This window comes from Lissotriton vulgaris, chromosome 12 (genome assembly GCF_964263255.1).
Source record: "Lissotriton vulgaris chromosome 12, aLisVul1.2, whole genome shotgun sequence".
Lineage (NCBI taxonomy): Eukaryota > Metazoa > Chordata > Amphibia > Caudata > Salamandridae > Lissotriton > Lissotriton vulgaris.
In genome coordinates, this window is record NC_141700.1 from 756,775,664 (window position 1) to 756,795,597 (window position 19,934).

At 48.7% G+C, this 19,934-nt stretch overlaps 1 protein-coding gene across 6 annotated transcripts in view; it reads right to left on the minus strand.

Annotated features, from left to right (window-relative positions):
* Positions 1 to 19,934, minus strand: part of KDM6B (lysine demethylase 6B) — an 823,670-nt gene that overhangs the window by 122,466 nt on the left and 681,270 nt on the right. For all 6 annotated transcript variants that reach the window (XM_086946061.1, XM_086946060.1, XM_086946064.1 and 3 more), the window contains one exon: positions 6,698 to 6,824. The gene's annotated coding sequence lies outside the window, so the exon portion shown is untranslated. The remainder of the gene's footprint in view (positions 1 to 6,697; positions 6,825 to 19,934) is intronic.

Consider the following 19,934-nt stretch of genomic DNA (forward strand, 5'->3'; position numbering starts at 1 on the left):
ATGTCTTGGATGGGAGAGTTTGCCAGGAAGGCTATTGTTGCTCCCTTTTTTCTGGTAGAGTGGGCTTGTCCCGCTCCTTGTAGTTCTTGACCTGCCTGCTTGTGGCAGAATTGTATTGTCTGTGCGATCCATCGTGCGATGGTGCTTATTGTTAAAGGTCTTCCCAAGAAACTACTTGCGAAAGACACAAAGAATTTCTTTGTTTTCCTACAGTATTTAGTTCTCTCAATGTAATGCAACACCGCTCTTCTAGCGTCCAGGGTGTGCAGTGCGCTTCCTGCGCTTGTGGGTGGTTTCTGGAAGAAACTTGGTATCTGCATAGTCTGGCTTAAGTGGAACCTTGACACCACCTTTGGCATGAAGTGTGGGTCCGTTCTCAGGGCAGTAGTAGCCGCCGTGACCAGAGTGGAATGGGCTCTCAGCCCCACAGGAGGCTCCTTTTTCGCCAAGGAATAGCAAACCTTGATGCACAAAAAGACCCACAGAGAGATGGTCCGCTTGTGCAGGGCCCGTCCCTTCTTAGTGCCCACGTAACCAACAATGAGCTGGTCTTCCACCCGGAACTGGCGTGTGCGATCTAAATAGAAGGAGAGCGTACGTTTTGGGTCCAGACGGTGGAGCCTCTCTTCCTCTTTAGAAGGATGCGGAAGCAGAAAGAAGGGGGACAAGGTGATGGACTGCCCGATATGAAAGGCTGTAACCACCTTGGGCAGGAAAGAAGGACGAGTCCTCAGAACAACCTTGTCCGGATGGACAGAGAGGAAAGGAGGATTAGAAGAGAGCCTGGAGCTCACTCACTCTCCTGGCAGAGGTGATGGCAACCAGGAATGCGGTTTTAAGAGTCAGAAGACAGAGGACAGTTATGAAGTGGCTCAAAAAGAGCACACATCAGGTAAGTCAGTACAAGGTTCAAGTCCCACTGGGGCATCACAAAAGGAACAGGAGGAAACATGTGTGTGATGCCTTTCAAGAACCAATTTACAACAGGGGACTTGAAAAGAGAAGGCTGATCAGGAAGCCTGAAGAAGGCTGAAATGACAGAGAGATAACCTTTGATAGTGCCCAGAGCAGAGCCCTGCTGGGCAAGAGAAAGAAGAAAGAGGAGAACCTCTGAAAGGGGGGCAGAGAGTGGATCCAGAGCCTTTGCTGTGCACCGAGCCACAAATTTGTTCCACCTGCAGGCGTATACCGATTTTGTGGAGGGACGGCTGGCTGCCAGAATCACATCACAGACTTCAGGAGGCAAGTCAAATGGCCTCAACTGTCGCCGCTCAATCTCCAAGCATGGAGGTGGAGACTGGACAGGTTTGTGTGGAGGACCATCCCTTGCTGCTGCAACAGAAGGTCCTCCTGAAGAGGTAGACTAATCAGGGGATCGACTGACATGGTGAGTAGCTTGCGATACCAGTATCTTCGTGCCCAGTCCGGAGCCACAAGGATGACTTGGGCCTGGTCTCGCCTGATCTTCAGCACTCTGGGCAGAAGTGGTATAGGCGGAAAGGCGTACAACAGACCGCAGCTCCACTCGCGACGAAAAGCATCTCACAGTGAGTGCCGCCGTGGAAATTCCAACGCGCAGAACTGATGACCGTGTGATTTCTCTTCGGTGGCGAATAGATCTAACCAAGGTTCTCCCCACTGCCGAAAGAGACCTTGCGCCACGTCCAAGTTCAGGCGCCATTCGTGATCCATCATGCACCGGCGGCTGAGTTCGTCCGCCCTGACGTTCAGGGAACCTGCCAGGTGTTGAACCACCAGGGTGACACCCTGATGTTCCAGCCATGTCGAGGTGCAGAGCCTCCTGACAAAGGGTCCATGACCCCACCCCGCCTTGTTTGTTGCAGTACCACATGGCGGTGGTGTTGTCCGTGAACACGGGCACTACACTTCCCCGGACAGAGGGAAGGAATGCCTTCAGTGCAAGACGGATCACCCGCAGCTCCAGAAGGTGGATATGGAGTTGGGACTCCGCCGGAGACCAGAGGCCTCTCATCTCCGCCTCTCCCATGTGCCCCCCCCCCATCTCAGGAGGGACGCATCCGTCCCTACAACATGCTCCGGTTGGGGTTGGGAGAGGGATCTGCCGTTGATCCAATCGCGGTTCGTGAGCCACCACTGCAACGGACTCGCAGTGCCCTCCGAGATCAGGACATGGTCGGACAGGTTGCCCGGATGCTGTGCCCACTGAAACTTCAGGTCCCACTGCAGAGCCCGCATCCGCCACCTGGCGTGATGCATCAGAAGGATGCAGGAGGTCATCAGCCCCAGGAGCCGCAGCGTCAACCTGACAAACTCGGGATAAAGGCTGAAAGATCGGAATCAGAGCCTGAATATCCCGAACCCGCTGTACGGGAGGATAAACCCGAAATTGTGCCGAGTCCAGAACCGCTCCGATGAAAAGGAGCTTCTGAGAGGGGCACAGGTTTGACTTCGGCACGTTGATGGAGAACCCCAGTGAGTGTAGGAGATCAGCTGTAGTCTGGAGGTGGGAGACTACTGTCTGGGGCGAGCCCACCTTCAACAACTAGTCGTCGAGATAGGGGAAGACTGAAATCCCTGATCTGCGCAGATTAACTACGACCACCGCCATCACTTTCGTGAACACCCGAGGGGCGCTATTAAGGTCGAAGGGGAGCACGGTAAACTGAAAGTGCTCGTGGCCTACCGTGACCCGCAGGTAGCGCCGCTGGGCCAGCGAGACAGGGATGTGGAAATGTGCGTCCTGCAAGTCCAACGCTACCATCCAGTCTCCGGGGTCTAGGGCAGCCAAAGTCAGCATCTTGAACTTCTTCCGGAGGAAGCCGTTGACGCTCCGGAGGTCCAAGACAGGGCGTAGGCCGCCTTTGCTCTTCTTGGGTACCAGAAAGTAGTCTGAGTAGCAGCCACGTCCTACTTCTGACCCAGGAACGTGCTTGATGGCCCCCCTTGGCCAAGAGGGCCGTAACTTCCTCCTGCAGAAGTTGCAAGTTAACCCCCGACATGCAGTGGCATGGCTGGAGGGGTCGCCTCGAAGAGGAGGAAGTAGCCCCTTCGGACGATTTGCAACACCCACCTGTCCGATGTGATGGAACGCCAGTGAAGGAGGTGATGGCGGACCCTGCCCCCCACTGGCGTCGAATGAGCCTGAAAGCTCGGACTAGGGAGGTTTTGAGGCAGATTCTGCAGGAGTGGATGTGGACTGACCTTGCCGTTGTCCCCCGGCAGCGCCACAGCGGTTAGTACGTCCGCGGCAGCGTGGAGGCTGGATCTGGGGCCTGTGGCTGGCAGGACGTGTGGGGGCACCCCTTCCGTGGCCACAAAAGGGGAGAAAAGCAGAATTTTGCTGGCACAGGCCCGGCAAGCCCGAGGACTTGGCCGTAGCCCTAGAGTCCTTGAAACGCTCAAGCGCACTGTCAGCTTTGTCACCAACAAGGCGACGGCCATCGAAGGGCATGTCCATGAGCGAGGCCTGGACATCGCCCGAGAAATTGGCGGACCTCAGCCAGACGTGGCGGCGAACCGCCACAGTTATGGAAATCGCCCTTCCCAGCGAGTCCGTGGTATCCAGTCCACACCTGATGGAATAACGTGCCATATCCCGCCCCTGCGCAAGGGCTTGGGCGAGCCGGGCCCGGGCCTCCTCCGGGCACTGAGGTAGCACATCCGCAACCGTGTCCCACAAAGAGTGGGTATAACCGCCCAAAATTGTTGATAGGCCACAACCCCAAACTCATTGAGGAAAACAGTTTCTTCCCCAACTGATCAAACCTTTTGGATTCCCGATCCGGGGGAGCGGTCTGGAATGCGGTCTGGGACGTAGATGCCTGGATCACCAGGCTCTCGGGGTGGGGTGCATGGACAGAAAGCTCGGGTCGCCCGGAGCCGGGCGGTGGCGTAGGGCCATGTTCTGATCCACAGGGGGCACTGTGGAGGGCTTGGACCAGGTGCCCATCAGAACGTCATTGAGGGCCTCAATGAACAGCAGTTGAGGCTCTGAGGAGCTTACTGGCGGCTGAAGTACCTCAGTGAGGAGGTTAGTCCTCACGGCCGCAGCAGGGAGATCAAGAGCCAAGGCCTTGGCTGCCCTGTGCAACACCACACCATTTGTAGCAACCTCCTCCATTTTTTTTTTTTTTACTACCAACGGTCACTCGCTCCCTCTCCTTGGCTGCCGCCTCCACCCTCCTGCTTCTTTTACTGATGCTTTCTGCCGTCAGCTGACAGTTTTACATTGACACTGGAACACTTCCAGTGCGGCACGGCACGCTTTGGCAGCTGCGCTTTTCTTTTGTACCTCGAGACTCGCACACCTGTGCTCAATCAGCTTATTTGCAATGGCATTTTTAGTTTTTAAAACACTTCACATATGACGCAGAGACTCAAACCCAATTCCTCCAGTTCCAAAGTCGGCAACTCTGGAGGTTATGCCACAGCCTCTCTCTTGCTCGACATAGCCATCAGTGTTGCCGGAACTTTTGTAATGTATTTATTTCTGTGCTGAGTTCATAAGTGTTTATGTTTGCAATGTTCATAAAACAAAAGGTGTGCGGCCGCTTAATTTACTGTACCCCTACTGGACTTGTTTTGCCTCTCGTGATACCTTGAGACTGCCAGCACAAGTAGTCAGCACTACGATGAGCCAGATTTGCCGGCAGAAATGTACAGCGTGTTGATTTTTGAAGTACCACCCCACACCAGCTTTAATGAGCACCAACATCCCTCCCTTGAGTTACTGGTTTTAAATTGCCGCTGCAGAAATTAGACCCTGGAAGCCGGTAGTATGAATGCCAAGTACACAATCTAATCATTCATTGTGTTATGTGACATTATATTTACATGGCGCACATAGCAGCTGACAAGCCACACACCTGATTCGACCATCGATGCGCTTCCTTTCGTTCATTGTAAAACATACAATTGCCATTACATACATACACTCCACAACAGCACACACAAGTAAAAAATATTTCCATTACGCCAATAGCTCTAACTAAATGCGAGATCTATTACATTGCAAATGCTTGGTTGAAACGGTTCCCATTTTCTTCAGTGTCATCTGTCGGACGATAGCGTTCTACACTGCGAAGTTTTAATGTTGCCTTTTTTTGGTTACTGGGAAAAAACAAGGTTCTAGCTTTGCCCAGTTGGCTACTCTGTGTGAAGACGGTAGCAAAAGATATTTGGAGGCATGCAGACTGTTTGTCGATGGAGAAATAGACAAACCTTTTCCACTTTGCCATGTAACAGGGATGTGTACTGGGCCTCTGCGCCTCGCAGAAAATACGCATGCACTCCATCAGGAGTTTGAGATACTTGAATTCTAGGTCCCTAAGTGTCAGAGGGAGCTTTTTTGTGGCTGAGTTGGCCCTTATGCTGGTCCTGATGGTAAATGCGATGGTCAAGTTTCTTATGAAGGCTGACTACATCTCAAGGAGAATCTAGGTGCCATTAGGGTCATGGAAACAGGACTTTTTCATTTTCATGACCACATAAGGAATGAATGGGATATCAGCCATATCAGAAGCTGGGACACTGCTTCACCTGCTGTGTGGATTCTTAGTGGGCACAGGGGTGCGCTTACTAGATACTGTACTGCATGAGGTGTGCACAGTATATTTCCCAAATTAAATTCATTCTGCATGTGTAAGGGGACATAGTGAAGTACACCTTTGCACATGTGCAATTCCGACCTCCATTTGCCCCATCCTGTAGTCTTAAACAGCACTTTGATCATGGCACAACACCTCACCTTCCCTCCTCCTGTCATCAGGAGCCTGGAGATGCCAAGAGTGCAGACTTCGCAATGGTAGTGTTCATAAAAAGCAGTGTGGGAGAGGCAAGGGACACTATGTGGCGCCCAAAGGTAGCAGGGCACAGCCCTGATGTTCCTGTTGATGAGCCGTCACTGGTTCCCAGTACATAAGTTGTATGTATTGGCTTTCATAGACTACAAGCTCTGGATGGACGGTATAAACTAAGAAGCAAATATTTGCAGCATTTAGATTCTTGACCCTCCAAGGTATCGTAGTTGCAACCATAAACCATTTCTGCCGGTGGCGTCTGGATGCTTTCCAGTTTCTCTTCGTCCGGTTCTGCACCATATCCGATTTGTCCTTTTATCTGTGATTGTCTTTGCTGCTATTCATTTTGGTCCTGTTTATCCTTAATATTTGATTTGTCCTTTTGTTTATTAAGCTTTCTGATGTTATTCTTATGGTCCTGCTTAATTTTATTGTTTGATATGCCTATACACATTTACTGTAAAGCGCTCTGATACCCGCAAGGGTCTTGTTCGCGCTCTATAAAACTTTCAAAATAAATAAATAAAATAAATAAATCATTCTGGTGATCCTCCAACTTCTGGAACTGGACACTATATAGTCTATATGTGGCATACACAATTCTCGCACAATAATCCAGATGTGGACACAGTACTTTGATCATGGTTCCAGTCCTTCCAAAAATAAGCAGCTTGGTGAAGATGTTTTCAAAATGGGATATACTTCACCATTTCAGCCTGCGTAGCTGGCACAATATGTTGGCTTACAGAGCTGGAAACAGTACTCAAGGTGAGGTCCTCCGAACTGGAAAACATTGTGAAGAAGAGCAGAGGGGCCAAAAGAGCTAGGGGCTGATAGAGCTAAAGGAATGGTGAAGGAGAACACAGTGGATGAGAATACGGTTTGGGCACAAATGAGGTGTTTGGGAAGCGACTTACCCCTCTAGCTTGAATCAGCAACTTCCAGTTCACACCAACTGTCCTTGCACAGACGCAGGACGGGGCACTCAGAATGCAGATCTAGCTATCCTGGTTCAGGCAGCAGTCTTCACAGCCTCATTAAATACTGAAAAAAATGAGGAAGGGGAAAATGTTATTTAAAGAAGAAAAATCTGCATGTCACCTTTCATGCTGCTTAAAGAGAGGACTGTAGCCCAGGTATTTTGAACATTCGGAAGCAAAGTCCATCATGGAAACATTCAGAAAGGTCAGCCTGCCTTTGAAAAAGAAAAAGCTGCTGAAATAACTCACATAACAATTTACCTGTCATCTGGGTTTTATCACTGCTGATCCAGACGATAGCAACAATAGTAAAAAAAAAAAAAAAAAAAAAAAAAAAAAAAGAAATAAAGCCCATTCATCTCTGGGAAAGGACATGTTATTTGCCAACATCCCATGGACCCGCCTCCCCTTCACCCAGTTCCTTATATTGTCCTCTGATAGACGTGTAGAGGCTACTGAGATCTATTTCAATCTCTGTTAAGGCCTCCGATGGACATTTACGGAGTGCTCCAATCTCCCTCCCTCCCTTCTGATAAGGCAGTTGCTCCATCATGGACTTCTCATGATTGTCTTTGCACACGTGTGTACCCTTTCTTAGCAGAGCGAAATACATTTCTCAAACAATAAACTATGCAATGATTAAACTAAACATTCAAATTAATGTATGCATAGTAAAAAAACAAAAAAACTTTACAAATCTAAATTATTTTAGAAAACAGACAGATTCGTGGTTCAGCCAGTCTTTTCCATGTTCTCCATTTAAAAAAAAAAAACTGAAAGGAAACTGTTCTCATTTGGCCACCGTGTAAAAGAAAACTTTACAGAGAAATGAAGACATCCATGATGGAGAACTGCACTTGCAAGCTAATAAAGAAAATGCCACTTAACTGCACTAGCCCCTAATTAAGCCTTTGACTATTTCTATAGGGTGCTCGGATGTATATCATAGCAGCCACAAATGTGGGGTCATGTCTTCAACTGGACATCATCTGGTCAATAGAAGCCATCATGTCTAACATTGAATACTGGAACCAATAGTCATCTAATCCACTACCTTCTGCTCTTCCTGCACCTCAACTACCTTTTTCTTTCTATGCTTAAGAGTCTCCAGTTTTTTCACCCGGGCTGTGGGGAGGAGAGATGGATGAATGTTACTCCACCTGGAGTTCTTGGTGGTGGTGGTGGGTGTGTGGGTGTGTTTGCATTGTATTGTAATTGCATTTATATAGCGCTTACTACGCCTGACGAGGCGTCAAAGCGTTTTTTCTGCGAGTAGCACGCTACTCAGGGACTCGGAGGATTAGTGTTGAATTAGTATAGTGAAACATGCAAGTACATTTTAAGTGGTGGATAGGTTTGTCAGTTATTTGGAATGATATCAGAAGGAAAAAAGGTTTGCATTTATATAGCGTTCGTTACCCCTGATGGGGTGTAGAAGTACGCTACTCCGGAAGCCCATAAAGGATTTGTGGTGAATAAGTATGGTGAAATATGAAAGTAATTTCAGTGGTGGATATTAGTCAGTTATTTGGAGTGAGAAGGATAGCGGAGTGATAACAGGGCAAGAAAGGTTTGCATTCATATAGCACTTGTTACCCCTGATGGGGTGTTGAAGCACGCTACTCCGGAACCCATAAAGGATTAGTGGCGAATTAGTTTAGTTGAATATGGAATTTGAGAAGTGAACATGTTAGTCTTTTAATTTTGATTGAAAAGGATAGTGGAGAAATAAAAGAGTGAAGGCTTTTTTTGTTTTGTTTTTAGGTCTTAGCAGTAGGAGAAGGCTTTTGGATGAGTAAAAAGGAGTTTTGGAAGGGAAGAGTCAGAGGGAAGAGTTTAGAAAGGTTTGTTTTGGGGGATAGGTATAGTAGAAAGAGGTGTCAGATAATACAAGGAGGGATAGAGTAGGAGCTAGAGTGGAGGCTAAGCGGACCTCTTTCAAGAGCCTTAAGATATCAATCTTTCTTCTTGCTTCACACTACACTACCACAGTATTTCTCCTATTCCACATGTATCAAATAGTCTGAAATAAGGCTGCTGGGACACCTTTGAGTATTTTCTCTGGAACACTCTTGCGGTCGTGTTTGGAGAGAGGTACACCACAACCCACTTCTTATTGTCAGAACAAAACAGGAGGACATGCTCTAAGTCACTGGCAACCACAGGTATTGGAAGCCACCAACAATATAACAGGGACTTTTAGACACAGACATTTCGAAAATTAAACCTTGGCTGCAGCAGAAGACTTGAGGTTTCCCAGGTCTGATAAAGAAAGACAGTCAACTGGAGATGGACATTTTGAAGATCAGTCTTATACTATGTTGCAGGACTTAACAAAGGATTACAAGTAGGAAGTTGGTTGACATCATGTAAAGAACTATGCTTTGTTTTCTTGTCCTTAGGACCTTTTCTTCAGGGTGGCTGTGCCTAAAAAGAGGTTTATTTTGGCACCAAATTTGTTTTCAACAATTGTTGATACCCAATGGAGTAAAGATCCCTTCAGGGCCTTTAAGACTTGCGTGAGCCTTACGAATGTATCATTGAGTTATTTTTTAATAATAAATTGAAGATCAACAAATGAAAATAGTCATGAGCCATCTACAAGAGAATATAAATATTGTTTTAATTCCACTGAATAACACATTAAAATTTATGAGAAAGATGTTAACAATACTTTTGAATGCGTCACTGTAGAATGTGGGAACCTAATTGACACAAGACTGTCGTTAAACAAGAATGTATTCGTTTCGAGCCAAAGGATATTTCTTCACGAAATATCGCCTGTATTATTTTATTGGCCTCAGAGTATTAAAGATGAAACATCAAGAATAAACTTTGAAAGCTCAGAGAGACAAAGATTAGTTTTTCACTGCGCTGGTTAAATCAAATTGTTTGATCAGCCACCATCCCATGAATCAGTTGATTTTTGGTAGTGTTCCAATATGAGACATTGTATTAATACCTCCCAGTCTTATGATTTGGTGATATCTGTGTAATACATTATAATACCACCTTTTTTAAGCTATAGTCTGCCAAAGCCAGTAATTTTAAGAAGCTTGTCGTAGTATTTTCAATTTGCTTAAGAGACAAACCCCCACCTTCCACCTCAAGACACTGTAGACAGACTATCCGAGATTAGATTCAGCTGCCCCAGGGGACAATCCCCCCCGCCCCCCATATGCATCCACTTTAGCAAGCCAACCACTTTGGGATCCCTGAACCGAAATTGACCTGCAGGTGTCTTTAACTTGAGGCCACTACCGGAGGACAATATATGGGAGATGGGATCTTGGTAGAATTGTCGTTCAGGGATAAGAAGATGTCAACTAACTTTGTGGGCAAACATTGCTATGGATATGTCCTGGCAGAAAGGCATGTTAATGTTACAAACTGATTTAAAGAACACGAGATAATGCCACAGCTACCCCTTCCCGACAATCCCCCACCCATACCATGACCAACAGCACAGTGAGTCCAGTCATTTCAGCACATGGCCAGCTACTTAATGAGTGCTGTGAAGCCCTCCACCAGCCGCCATGCTACATGTGTGGTCTCTTGACAATTTCGGCCTCAAAACTCTAGTGCAGGCAAGTGGTATGTAGCATAGCATAGCACTGCTACTGCACATGGTATGCGAAAGCCACAACCCAACTACCCACCCACCCTCCTGTCACATATTCAGAAATGTGGTGCGAAGGGTATGCCTGGCCCTCCAAAAGATAGACCTTCCAGGATTCGTAAGTGGAGTGTGCCAGGGTACTTACCAAACCTGCTCTGAGTCTCCATGACACATCGGTGTGCACAAGCGAGGAGTGACACGGGGAGAGACAGAGTGGGTGGGTTTGAAAGAGTGTGATACAGACAGAAGAGAAGGCTGCAACCCGTAGACAGCATGAGTGTAGGGGAGACCAGGAGACAGCCAACAGAAGAAAGTATAATGGGTATACAAGGAGAAACAAACTGAGACCATGTGAAGCATACAGAGAAAGAAGGTATGAGGTGTAAGAGAACAGACAATAAAAGCAGAGAGGCAGCATGGTAGAGCATAAGGAACGAGAACAAGAGAGCATACAGGACCGAGCTGATATAAAAACAACAAATACAAGAGAGGCCACATGTGTGAAAGGAAAGCAAAAGACAATATATAGATTAAAGGTGGCATAATGATGCTTACAGAACGAGCAAGAGACTGCATATAGGAAAAAGTTGAAACTATGACATGGACAGAAAAGCACGAGATAGCATGCTCAAGGAATTAGCATAAGAAAAAAATACAAGAGATGGCATAAAGGAGAGGCGACAACATGGTACATCAGCAATGAGTGGGTGAGAAACCCCATAAGAGGCCATGATGGCGTGTAGGGCAGGTGATGAGTGATGGCTCGATGACTCAAACAGAGCGAGTGAGCCCTTAGTTGTGTTCAAGGTGATATATGTTTGGTTGTACATTATACCATGAGGCTGGGACAGATGGGTATAGAGCAGAAAGAGGGGGAAAGGTCCAACACGTAAACGGTGACAAAGGGCACGTGAAACAGCTTGGTGTATAGCTGAAGAGGAGGTGGTAAGTGAAAGAGAAATAAAAGTAGAAGAGAGGGGAAGAGGAAGAGCCATAATGAACGTATACATGGGTGGTAGAGACTAGGAGACCGAGGAGGTGAAAGATCATCAGATGCCATGAAGTGGTAGAGAGAAAGAGCAAAACACTGACAGGAAAGAGGAAGGACAGATGATTCAAAGAAAGAATTTAGACACAAGGGATCAGAAAGTGCAACCGAGAAGGCGGAGTGAGCGAGGCAGAGACCAGGCCCCCAGTGAGAGGACGCAGCCCCACTCTGCAGCACTGCCCACTCCTCACTTTAGACATTAATGGGCGTGGCGCTTTTACTGAAGATAAAAAAATAAAACACAAAACAGGAGATGAGTAAGGAGAGAGAAATATTCAATCATCTCAGGATCAAAAAAACGAGAGCTGGAAGAGATCGTGGGACCCTTCCTCTCTCCATTGTAAGGCCCTTCAGGGCCCTACCCTCTCACGGCTTACCACATCCAGTCCCCCGCAACACCACACTGATGCTTCTGGATCCCTCCCACCTTCCCAAATTGACAGTTTCCTACGTACATCGAGTCCAGATCCCAGCAATGACCCACGTGAGGCGGACCAAAGCGTGTCTGTACACTCACAGGAGACCAAGCAAGTGATAGCAAACAAAACCAAGTAAGCATTTCACAAGCAAGCTTCAGAGCTGATGGTTGCTGTAGGAGGACAATGGGGAACAGCAAAACAAGGAAGCGGCGGAAACAAACACAAGTGTATTTATTTAAGGTGCAAAAAAACACAACGGGGAACAGCAAAGTGCAACAAGGGAGAGGGTACACAAGGCAGACCACCACCAAGGGAGCAAAAAAGCCAGTGTGCAGTAAGTCGATGGCTGTAAAATGAAGGAAGAACGTGCAAGCTGTGAAAATGCTATAAAGTGCCTGCAGCAAAACACATGAGCAAGTTGCAGGAAAGGCATAACAGCAAGCATGTAGCAATGAAGGCCAGCGCTAACGAGTGGTCAGACAGACTATGGGTGAGCAAGTGGGTGATCGCTAGGAACAAAGATGCCAGGGATCTCCCCCAGTTCACAGCTAGCACACACAACTTTTTTCAGATGTTCTACCCCGTTGAACCAGCGCCCATCTGAATACTAATTAACTCGGTGTAAGGATATGAAATGTCCATTTTCAGTAACCAAACGAATCAGACCAGACAGCACAAGCTGTAGAACGGTGCAAAGCCATGATTAAGGTTCACAACTTCAGAACTGCAACGACGTCAGAGGGCATCCAAAGCAGGAATCCATAATGAAGAAAACAAGTTACTTACCTGTAACTTTAGTTCCCCAGTATTGGTAACTTTCATAGATTCCCATGCTTTGTATCATTCCCCGTCGTCGGAATGGGAGTCTCGGTAACAAAAATACCATAGCTGTAGGTACAAAAGACAATGGAAAAAGGCCTAGGCCTCATTACCTTTTGTAGCATATCACCCTCTTTGTGTAAAAGAGACCAAACTTTTGGCCTCAGCCAATCAGAAGTGCCTCACCACTTAGAACCTTCCTGAAGGAACCTCAGAGCCTCAGATTTTCGTAGCCGTTGTGTACTGAGACACCATCTGTGCTGTAGGCTGAGCTTTCCTCGGGGAGGTGGGTGGGCGCATGGGAATCTATGAAAGTTACCAATACTGGGGAACTAAAGTTACAGGTAAGTAACTTGTTTTCTTACCCCAGTATTGGAACTTTCATAGATTCCCATGCTTTGTATCAGAGTAGCAAGCAGTAGCAAGATAATCACATTTTGCATCGTAAATAATAGCAGTAGACCACATGACATTAGATACAAAATGTGAAAAAATGGAAGGTGGGAAGATAGGAAAGCTCACCGTTAGTGGAAGAGGTTCCTCAGGACAGCCTGTCCAACTGCTGCATCCTCCTGCTGCAGAGATTCCAAGCAGTAGTGCTTGGTAAAAGTGTGGACGCTGCTCCAGGTTGCAGCTCTGCAGATGTCCTTAATTTGCACCCCTGCAAAAAGAGTGCTGTGGAGGAAGCCACAGATCTTGTGGAATGCGCTCGTATCTTTCCAGTCAGAGGCTTACCAGCAGCCTTGTGACAATGTAATATAGCACTTGTGATCCACCTTGAAACACCCTGTTTGGAGAGTGGAAGGCCTTTACTTGGTCCCCCGAAGGCCACAAACAGTTGGGTAGATTTTCGAAAATCCTTAGTACGCTGTAAGTAAAACTTCAAGCATCGCTGTACATCCAGTGAATGCAAGGCTTTTTCCGCCGGTGTGGAAGGCTGAGGAAAAAACGTTTTCAGAATGACCGGTTCATTCAAATGGAAGTCCGAGGGGACCTTTGGCATGAACCTAGGATTAGTCCTCATGATGACAGTGTTCCTTTTGAATTGAAGGAAAGGTTCCTGAATGGTCAAGGCCTGTAACTCCCCTACACGCCGAGCCGACGTGAGAGCGAGGAGAAGAGCCAATTTCCACGAAAGGTATTTGATGTCAGGTCCAGATTCCGTCCTCCTGAATCTTGACAAAGCAGCCAAATGGACTTTAATTGATGAGTGGGCCAGACCAGACTTGGCCAAGGACAGTAGGTATGGGAGGACCTGATGAGGTTTGGAATTGAATGGATCAATGTGTTGCTCTCGACACCAACAACAGAATCTTTTCCACTTAAGGCGGTAAGTTTTGTTAGTGGAAGGGGCCCTTGCTTTGGACAAAACCTCCCTAACTTCCTTAGACAATGGCAGGTTCATAAATTCTCGCTGCTCAGGAGCCATGCAGTCAGGTGTAACGACTGAGGGTCTGGATGTAGAATCTGTCCTTCGGACATCGTGAGAAGGTCCGGCAGAATTTGGAGAGGTACAGGAGGAGCGATCGACAGGAGATGGAGCTCCGTGAACCAGAACTGCCTCGGCCAAGCCGGGGCTATCAGGATCATCCTGCACGGTTCCATCTTGAATTTCTTGATTAGTCGTGGTATTAGAGGAATGGGAGGAAAAGCGTAGACAAATGTCTTCGACCAGGGTATCAAAAGGGCATTTCCCAGAGAATTTGGATGGGGAAGCCTGCTTGCGTAAGACCGGCATTTGTTGTTGGTCGGGGTGGCAAACAGGTCGATGTCCGGTTTTCCCCACCGGCTGAAGATGTGTTCCAAAATGTCTTGATTCAACTCCAATTCGTGGGTGACCGAGGATGACCTGCTCAGTTTGTCGGCGTTTTCGTTGAGGACGCCCGGCAAGTGTTCCGCCATCAGAGACATGTTGTGTCGGATAGCCCATTCCCAAATCTGCTGGGCTTCTTGTGACAATGGGCGCGATCTGGTCCCCCCTTCCTTGTTCACATAGTGCATGGCCGTGGTGTTGTCCGTCCTGATAAGCACTTGTGAACCCTCCAGGAGAGGAAGAAACGATTGCAGAGCCAGACGTATCGCCCTGAGTTCTAACAGGTTGATGTGGAGGCATTTCTCCTGGGGTGACCAATGACCACTGACATGAAGGTCCTGCAGCACTGCTCCCCAGCCTTCCAACGACGCATCCGTCGTTATCACTTGTGGAGACGGGTCGCTTGCGAAGAATAGGCCTTGGGACAAGTTGTCTAGGTCTGTCCACCATAGGGCCGCATTCTTCATTTCCGGAGTGATCGCCACTTTGTCGTCGAAGGAACCTTGGACTTGCCGCCATTGATTGTCCAGTTGTTCCTGCAAGGGACGCATCCTCAGTCTGCAATGGGGAACCAGCGGAATGCACGACGATATTACTCCCAGCAGAGACTTGTAGCGGCGAACTGAAAGAGACCTTTTTGATTGTAAGTCTTGGGCCATCGTCTGTAACTTGTGCCTCCTTTCCAGAGTGGGAAAAGCTCGTGAAAGCTTTGAGTCCAAGATGGCTCCCAGAAACCGGGCTCTTCTGGACGGGATCTGGCAAGATTTCTCGTCGTTTAGAGTGAGACCCAGGTTTCGGAATAAATTGGTACACGCTTGAACCGCCTGTAGCGCTGCCTCTCTGGACGGAGCCTTCAGCAGCCAGTCGTCCAGATAGGGGAAGACTTGAAACTTGTGCCTCCGCAGGAAAGCCGCTACTGGAGCCAACACTTTCGTGAATATCCTTGGGGCCGAGCGGAGTCCAAAGGGTAAAACCCTGAATTGGTAATGGCTCTTGGCTACTGTGTGTGAGAAGGTGGCCTGATATGCAGTGCTCACTATTCTAGTGAACACTATGTATCAGTCCAGCAACCCTTATTGATGATTGGTTGTAAGTCAACCTTATAGACCAGCTATCCTAGTAGCGTGGATACGAGCAGTCTAAGGCTAAAGACTCGAGAGGGCGTGTTAAGCCAGCTGTTTACCACACATATACCCCTTGAATACCAAGTGAAAGGACACCACACAAGTGTTATGAAAATAAACAGTTATTTATTTAAAGATCACAACAGCCCTGTACTCTTTATGAGGACAGGGTACTAAGCACAAACCAAAACTCTTACAAAAATACTTAAGTTAGCACAGTATATACAAATGCCCGAGGGGCACGGAAAACCATATACTCTGAAAGTGGAATGCGAAATTACTAGCAGGTAAGTACAGTACTAATAGCTTTTGGAATCGCTAGGACTCGACTAGGGAATCGTTAAATTACTTCTAGGAGGCCTAGGGGACTCGGGTGCAGTGTGTGCACTCTCACGCGAGATGCGGGACAAAAGTCTATGGTAGCTAGGAATTAGAAAGTTAGTGTTCTCGGGCGAACCCGACCTGGTAGGGAGAAAACGAAAGTAGATTCTGACCCTTGGATAGTGAGGCTATGCTGGGGCACCGAAATGCCGAAGTTACCTAGCCCAGGGGCTGCAGCTGCATAGGTCTGAAAAGACGTCGGGAATCCTCGTAGACGGACCAGGAGCCGGAAGAAAAGATGCTGGCCGGTGACCAGTGAAGAAAGTTCAGTTGGATCCAAGCCTGGATCTCGAAGATAGATGACACCTGAAAGCAGAGGGGACCAAGTTCGAGACTACTAACCAGTAGTCAGTGGGCACCAGGAGGGCACCGGATGGTAGCCACCTCGACTAGGTGAGTGGGTGACGCTTGACTCGAAGATCTCACGGACCAGGAGGCGTTGTCGGCGACCAGGATGGAGGATCGAGCTGTCCCACGAAGATGGAAGCTGTCGGCGTCGCTGGACCCAGGATTGGGCAACAAAGCCTTGGCAAATTCAAGCCCACGCGGTGGACCTAAAATGGCGTCTGGAGTGGACCAGGAGGGTCCGGGGTGCCTCTCTTGAACAAGGAAGCAAGGGCCAGCCTGGAGCAACCAGACCAGCAGTCGTGAAGTCGTTGGGCGTCGTTCAGAAGGCCACAAGCCAGCCGGCTAGTAGCCAAACAACGCGGTGCACAGCAAACAGCAGAAGGGCCCCACGCCGATCGTGGAGATGCAGGGGGGCTGATCTTGGGTGCTGGAGCTGCGCAGGGTCGGGGCTTCTCGGACCCCAAAGCACTCACCAGTGGAGGACACGGTGGGCTTGCAATAAAGATGTCGTGCAGTCTTGGCGATCGTCGGTCCCTTGAGGTCTCGTCGCACTCACGGTTCTCAGCTTGGCTGTAGAGGTGAGTAGAGGTCAGAGGTGCCAGGGAAGCCGGGTCTCGTCGAGCTGGGTCGTCGGATTCGTGATGAAGGACTTGCAGCAGACCGCAGTGTTCTTTAGGATGGTGCCCGCTTGATGCAGGGTGACTACTCCTTAGCCACAAGGGAGAATCTTGAAGAAGAAATCGTGAAGTCCTTTCAAAGAAAGTGGTATCTTGATTCCAAAGATGATCTAATTTTAACAGGGGGCCCGCTCCCATCTTTATACTAAAAAAAGGGGGCTGACCCGGTGACTAGGTCCTGCCTATGGGTGGGACTAGGTGGGGGGTGGTTACACCCCTCAGCCATGCTGGTCTTCCCCAGGCCAGGGGCTGGTGTGCCCCTGGAACTGGTTCAGACCGGCCTATGCGTAGTGAGCACCGGGGTGCCACTCAGCAGTCACCTTCCTGTAAAGCCCTGCCTACCCAGGATACACAAAACCATGTCTGGGACGGTGCTAGCACCGCCCCTGACAGGAAACCCTTTGTCCAGGCTCCCCTCGCTGGAAGGACTCCCAGCTGCAGGGGGTCAGACTCGTGTCTGTGGTGGCAGCATCCATTTTGTGGAGCTGAGGCTTCAGTTAACTTTAACCGGGGTTCACAGTTACATACATGTCGTGTCCCTCTGGAAGGGTGGAATGCTAACCCCGTCGCCAGAATTGGCGAGGGGTTAGTATTCCAATTCGTATGACACCTTACTCGACATGTTTTGATAAAGCAATACCAAAGATAGCATTTAACCGCGAGGATTATAATGCACTTAAGAGTATATGGTATGCGATATCATGGAACAGCTATTAGGACTTGATTCCGCAAGCTGCAGACAGGCTCAGCTCATGCCAGAGCACCATCTCACATGATTCCAAGCACTCTGCCTTCAGGATTGTCAAGGCCTGCCATAGGAGTGACTGATAGGAATCTGTGTGTCCATTTTAGGGTTAGGTATAGGTATACTACACCTACAGCAAAGGGTGATTACACGACTTTGCCCCAGCTGTCATGCAGCCAGTTGTGTCAAATTTAAGAGGCCAGCCAGGGGTGGCATAATACATGCTGCAGCCCCTGGCAGCCCTGGGTACACCCATGCCCTGAGTTACAGGGTCTGATAGGGTGGCCCAGTACCAATTGGAAATGCACCTAGGGTACATGGAATCCATTTTAAAGAGAGAGCAGTAGGCCTGGGGTCCTGATTGGCAGGATCCCAGGTCGACTATGTCCAAAACCAGCTAAAACACAGGGCAAAAAGTTGGGGGCAACCATAGTCAGGAGGTACCTTCCTACACAACCCCCCCCCAAACGAAAGGAGATAAGGCTATCCTTGTCCAGGTAAGCCTCTATTACCTAAGTGGCCATATAAGGAAGTACCAGCTCTGGCTTGGTTTCCCCCTGTGTCATGGTCCACTAGGCAACCCCTCACCCTAAGGGTATCTGAGGGTCTCCACCATAGGGAATCTCTGTCTCTGGTGTGTCTTGGGAAAGAAGAAGGCTGATGCTGGGATGGAGTGCTGAAGTGAGGCTCCTCTACCTTTGGGCTCAACTTCCTCCAATCACCATTCATCATGTGTGCCTTTCTTTCTTTAGCTGAGATGCACTGAGCTCTCAGGGTCAGCCTCTGGCTACCTAAAGCTGGAGGCTGAGTCCCTCTGTTTGGCTTACTGGAGGGACAGGTCAGGTCTGGGGTTTTTAGGCCCCATGTTTGGCTGTGCCCAACAGTGTCCAGCTGTGGGAGTTCCCTAACTACTTTTAAGGGGGATCCCTCAGGAGTCTGCTCTATTTTCACTTGGCTAGGTTTACCAGCTTCAGTGATCCTAATCTGCTGATTAAGGGGTTCTTTTGGACAGGGGGCCCTTTGGGGTCCACCACTGGCCTCCCTGATCTCTTCAGCCCTGGGCTGACTGAGGCAGGGTAGAGAGGTGCAGGTTACCTGCTCCAGACTGGGTCCCACCTGGGAAGGGTCCCCTGCCATCAGGGGCTCTGCCAGGCTAGGCCTGACTACCTCTGGGGCAGTTCCTTCAACAGGGGTAGAGTCAGTTCCCTGAGGAGGCTGGCTCTCACCTAGTGTCTGGGAGGGGGAAGACTCTTCTTCCTCCTCAATGCTCTCTGTTTGAGTGGAGTGATCCATTGTTTCAGGCTTCACAACCTCACTATCTGTTTGAGTAGAGGCTGAGACCATTTCAACCTTGCCCACCTTTTCAGGAGGGCACTCAGTTTGTGTTTGGGCTGTGACTGTCACAGCCCTCCTATCCTGTTCTGGAAAGTCTGTCTGAGCCTGGGCAGTGGCTACCACTGCCCTTCCAACCTTTTCAGGGAGGAATGGTGCTGGGACTGGGGCTGTAGCTATTACTGCCCCACTAACCTGTCTGGATAGGCCTATCATTCTGGAATGAGTTTCTTGTTCCACCTCAGCCCATGCTGAGAGTTCCAGGTCATTCCCCAGTAAGCAATCTACAGGTAGGTTATCTGTCACTGCCACTCTCATGGGCCCTGTGACATTACCCCAGCTGAGCTTGACTACTGCCATGGGATGCCTTCTCTTCATTCCATGAATGTCTGTCACCTGATAAGTAAAACCAGGGGTCAGTTGAGCAGAGGGGACCAGATGGTCACTCACCATGGTGAGGCTGGCCCCTGTGTCTCTGTATGCCTCAACTTTCTGACCATTCACTAAAACTTCTTGTCTATACTTTCCCAAAATGTGGGGTCCAGTAGTGAAGTTGGCAAACCCCATGCCAGTCTCACAGACAAGAGTGTGGTCAGGGAACCTGGCTAGGCCATAGTCCTCCTGATTGCCCAAAGTAATGCCCACCACATTCTTGGGGGCACTCCCACCACCTGGGGGATTACCACTAGTGGTAACAGGAGGTTTAGGAGTATTACCTGGGGGCATATTTCCCTTATTACCATTTTTAGGGCAACTGGCATCACTTTTGTAATGGCCCACCTGTTTACAGGTATGGCAATAAGGTTTCTTTTGTTCAGAAGGAGTGTTCTGGGACCCACCACCCTTGTT